Source organism: Rhinopithecus bieti, unplaced genomic scaffold (assembly GCF_001698545.2).
Source record: "Rhinopithecus bieti isolate Rb0 unplaced genomic scaffold, ASM169854v2 scaffold_73241, whole genome shotgun sequence".
Lineage (NCBI taxonomy): Eukaryota > Metazoa > Chordata > Mammalia > Primates > Cercopithecidae > Rhinopithecus > Rhinopithecus bieti.
The window spans coordinates 54,845-60,132 of record NW_016827014.1 but is presented as its reverse complement, the minus strand read 5'-3'; the positions used below and the strand labels follow the sequence as shown (position 1 = coordinate 60,132).

At 42.0% G+C, this 5,288-nt stretch overlaps 1 long non-coding RNA gene across 1 annotated transcript in view; it reads right to left on the bottom strand.

Annotated features, from left to right (window-relative positions):
- Positions 1 to 3,207: 3,207 nt before the first annotated feature.
- LOC108523193 (uncharacterized) overlaps positions 3,208 to 5,288 on the bottom strand; it is a 14,977-nt gene continuing 12,896 nt past the window's right edge. The window contains exons 4-5 of the long non-coding RNA XR_001883745.1: positions 4,688 to 4,791; positions 3,208 to 3,253 (exon numbers count right to left, since the gene is read on the bottom strand). This is a non-coding gene — a long non-coding RNA (uncharacterized LOC108523193). The remainder of the gene's footprint in view (positions 3,254 to 4,687; positions 4,792 to 5,288) is intronic.

The following is a 5,288-nucleotide window of genomic DNA, read 5'->3' as shown; positions in this document are numbered from 1 at the left end:
GTCAGGAGTTTGAGACCAGCCGGCCAACCATGGTGAAACCCCACCTACTAAAAGTAGCCAGGGCATGGGGGGGGGGGGGGGGGAGCGTGCCTTGTAATGCCCAACTACTCTGGAGCTGAGGCAGAAAACACCCTGAACCTCGAAGGTGAGGTTGCAGGTGAGCCGAGATCATGCCATGCACCTCCAGTCCTGGGTGACAGAGTGAGATTCCCACATCAAAAGAATAATAAATAATAATAATAATATAAATAATAATAAGCATTTTCTGGACTCACAAATAAAAAGCATGTACAGAATACTGAATAGTCCTGAATTTGGTTTGTTTTGTTTTATTTGCTTTTATTTCGTTTTGTTCACCTTGGAACAGTGGCTGGTGGTCTTAGGTCAGCTGCATTTCATTTTTAGGATCAAGATTAAAACTTAAAGGCAATTTCTCTAATTTTGACACGTATTTCTCAGGTTGCAAGCTTAAAATCCATGTACTAAAGTTCTGGTTAAATAATGATTTGTAATGACTGAATATATAGTTTAATGACAATAGAGGTACTATAAAATTTTCAGAAGTCAAAACTAAAGAACTGATTCAGGAATCAAACAAACTGTTCCCAAAACCACTATTAAAAAAAATATATAAAAAATATATTTTTTATAAAAATATTTATTTAAAAACAAAATGTAAATGAAAAAATATATATCCAGGTTAAAAAAAAAAACTACTTCAGTTAAACAACAAATACTTTTAGGGGACTTTACTACAAAATTGTTATTATAATAAGATAGATAAAAAAACTAAGTTTTAAAAATTAAAAATAGTAAGTAAAAAAAAAAGATAACAACAAATATTGGTATATTCATGAAGGCCCGCTCAGTAGCTGTTTTCCAAAGTGGTTACACCAGTCAGGTGTAAAGGCACACACCTGTAATCCCAGCACTTTGAGAGGCCAAAGTGGCCAGATTACTTGAGCTCAGGAGTTTGACACAGACCTGGGCTACATGGCAAGACACAATCTCTACAAAAATGTAAAAATCAGCCACACATGATAGTATTCACCTGTAAGTCCCAGCTACTTGGGAAGCTGAGATGAGAGGATCACTTGTGCCTGAGAGATCACAGCTGCATTGACCACGTCCATACCACTGTACTCCAGCCTGGGTGACAGAGCAAGGTTTTGTCTCCAAAAAAAAAAACAAACAACAAAGTTGGTGACAATGTGGAAGAACTGTAACCCACATACATTACTTACATTACTAGTGGGAACATAAAATGGTGTAATCAATGTGGGTGTTTCTTTTCTGGTCATTTGATATTTTAAAAAATCAAGATATTGTCTCCCTATGTTGCCCAGGCTAGTCTTGAACTCCTGGGCTAAAGCAATCCTCCAAACTAGCCTCTCAAAATATCTGGGATTAAAGGTGTAAGCCACTGTGCCTGACCTGTGTGACCACTTTGAAAAACAGCGCAGCTGTTTCTCAAAGGCTAAATGTATAGTTATCACACAATGCAACAGTTTCACTCCTAGGTGTAAATCTAAGAGAAATAAAAATATACATTCACAGTAAAACTTGCATATGATTGTTCATAGCAGCATTACTCATGATGGCCAATACGCAGAAACAACACAAATGTCCATCAACTGATGAATGGATAAACATAAACTATTATTCAGCTACAAAGGAAAAAAATACTGAATACTGATACACACTATAACATGAAAGAAATTTGAGGCCAGGCACAGTGGTTCACGCCTGTAACCCAAGCACTTTGGGAGGCCGAGGCAGGTAGATCACGAGATCAGGAGATTGAGACCATCCTGGCCAAAACAGTGAAACTCTACTAAAAAAAAATACAAAAAAATTAGCCAGGGGTGGTGGCAGTCACCTGAAGTCCCAGCTACTCGAGAGGCTGAGGCAGGAGAATGATGCAAACCCAGGAGGCAGAGCTTGCAGTGAGCCGAGATCACACCACTTGCACTCCAGCCTGGGCAACAGAGCGAGACACTGTCTCAAAAAAAAAAAAAAAAGAAAAAAAGAAAAATTGAAAACATTGTGCTAAGAGAAAAAAGCAAACTACAAAAGATCACATATTGTACAATTCTATTTCTATAAAAGGTCCGGATTAGGCAAAACTACAATGACAGAAAATAAATCAGTGTTTGTCTATGAAGACATGGGAATGTGGAGGAAGTAGGAGGTAGCAGCTAAGAAGTGAGGGTTTCTCACTCAAAAGTGGGTAATTCATAAGCGAGTAATCACTTCTAAAAGTGACTGTGGTGATGGATACACAGCTCTTTGAATATTCTAAAAACCACTTAATTGCGTACTTTCTTTTTTTTCTTTAGATCTTTAGAGACAAGTTCTCCTTCTGTCACCCATGCTGTAGTGCAGTGGCACCATCTGGTCTCACCTATAGGTTTCACCTATGCCTTCTGGGCTCAAGTGATCTTCCAGCCTCATGTCCACAAGTAGTTGGGACTGCAGGCATGAGCCAGCACACCCAGCTAATTTTTGTATTTTTAACAGAGATGCTGTTTTACCTTGTTGCCCAGGCTAGTCTCAAACTCCTGAACTCACGTGATCTGCCTCCCTCAGCCTCCCAAAGTCTTAGAATTATAGGAAGTAGCCACTGTGCACGGTCTGAATTACAAACTCATAAATGAATTGTATGATATGTTAATCATATTTCAATAAAATCATTATTTATAAAAGGGGCCGAGTGTTGTGGCTCATGCCTGTAATTCCAGCACTTTGGGAGGCCAAGGCAGGCAGATCACCTGAGGTCAGGAGTTCGAGACTAGCCTGGCCAACATGGCAAAACCCTGTCTCTACTAAAATACAAAAAATTAGCCAGGCATGGTGGCGTGCACCTGTAATGCCAGCTATTCATGAGGCTAAGGCAGGGGAATTACTTGAACCAGGGAGGTGGAGGTAGCAGTGAGCCGAGATTGTGCCACTGCACTCCAGCCTAGGCGACAGAGCAAGAGTCTGCCTTGCTCCCTCCTCAGTCTCCCAAAATGCCGAGATTACAGTCATGAGTCACTGTGCCCAGCATGTATATCTCTTTCACTGGCTGTTTCTGAGATAAATCCTTTCCAATGAACCAGTCATAGTAAAAAAAAAAAGAAAGAAAGAAAATAGGGGTTGAATAAAGGTGCCTCCTACCTGCGTATAACGCCAGCGCTTTGGGAAGCTGAGGCAGAAAGATCTCTTGAGGCCAGAGTTTAACACCATCCTGGGCAACATAGCAAGATCCCACCTGTAAAATAAAAAATAAAGAAGTCAGCTGGGCATAGGGGACAATGTCTATAGTCCCAGCTACTTGGGAGGCTGAGGTGAGAGGATTGTTTGAGCCCAGGGGTTTCAGGCTGCAGCGAACCATGATCAGACCACTGCACTGCAGCCTGGGTGACAGAGTAAGACCCTGTCTCTAGGAAGAAAAAAGAAAAAGAAATGTAAGTTTTTATCCCCTTCTGAGAGTAATGGACTTTCAGGAGGAATAGAGAAGAACAAAAGACCACCGAATGGTTGAGGGTGGGCTGCTGGTTAGGCTCAGTTCCCAGCTGAGTAGTATCTGAAAAATTCATTAGTAAAATTATGGTTCTAGGGGTGAGTCATGCAGTCAAATGGTGAATGTTAAATCCATTACAAATGTTTCTTTACATGAATTCCAGTGAAAAATTCCAAGTTCCTAAACAGCAAGTGAGTAGCTAGAACTATAGGCACATGTCACCTTACCTGGCTAATTTTTAGAAAAATTTTTTGTAGAGATGGGTTTTCATCATGTTGCCCAAGCTAGTCTTAAACTCCTGAGCTTAAGCGATGCTCCCGCCTCAGTCTCCCAAAATGCCGAGATTACAGTCATGAGTCACTGTGCCCAGCATGTATATGTCTTTCACTGTCTGTTTCTGAGATAAATCCTTTCCAATGAACCAGTCACAGTAAATTGGTGAGATGCAGTGGCTCACATCCATAATCCCAGCACTTTGTGGAGGTTGAGGTGGGAGGATCATGTGAGGCCAGAAATTTGAGACCAGCCTGGGCAACATAACAAGACCCCATCTCCACAAAAAATGAAAGAACATAGTCAGTTATGGTGGGGCAGGCCTGTGTTAGTCTCAGCTATTTGGGAGGCTGAGGTGGGAGGATCACTTGGGGCCAGTTCGGGGCTACAGTGAGCTTTGATCACACCACTGCATTCCAGCCTCGCAACAGAATGAGATCCTGTATCTCAGGGAAAAAAAGAAAATAACCTGTTTTTCTGAGTTCTACAAGCTGTTTTAGCAAATGATTCAACCCAAGAAGGGGGCCAGGATACCCTGCTTTCTAACTGATCGGTCAAAACTACACGTAACAACCCAGGGCTTGCAATTGGTTATGTGAAGTGAGGGTAGTCTCGTGGGACTGAGCCCCCATCCTACGGGGTCTGCACTAAACTGCGGGGAGTGTCAGAATGGAATTGTGGGATACCGAGTTGGTATCCAGATTGTCCAAAAATTGGTGTAGAAACTCCGCACGCACATTTGGTTGCAAGTGTTTGACCATAACTACTATTCAAGAAAAACAAAACAAAACAAACAAAAAACTACTCATTAGAATTTAAAAACAAAATTGTACGTTCTACAAAAACAAATCAACCTTATCCACAGCCCAGTCCTACTGAACTATTGAATGTTAGAACAGAAGGTCTCACCATTGACTTGAGAGCTGACGTGAGGAACGTCACCACCATCCTACTCTCCTAGGACTCCTCGTATTCAACAGACAGGGCGAACACTAAAACTTGGGCCACGATCCCTGCACAAACAAAGTAGTAAGAAAGTGAGGGGTGGGCTGGGTGAGGTGGCTCACACCTGTAATCCTAGTACTTTGGGAGGCTGAGGCAGGTGGATCACGAGGTCAGAAGTTTGAGACCAGCCTGGCCAATATGGTGAAACCCCGTCTCTACTGAAAATTCAAAAACAAATTTGCTGGACATAGTGGTGCACGCCTGTAGTCCCAGCTACTAGGGAGGCTGAGATAGAATGACGAGAACCCGGGAGGTGAAGCTTGCAGTGAGCCGAGATCGCACTACTGCACTACAGCCTGGGTGACAGAGGAAGACTCCATCTCAAAAAAAAAAAAAGAATAACATTATCTATAAAATAGAATAAGCATACAATAGGCTGGGCACAGTGACTCACTCCTATAATCCCAGCACTTTAGGAAGCTGAGGCGGACAGATCATGAGGTCAGGAGATTGAGACCATCCTGGCCAACATGGTGAAACCCCATCTCTACTAAAAATACAAAAA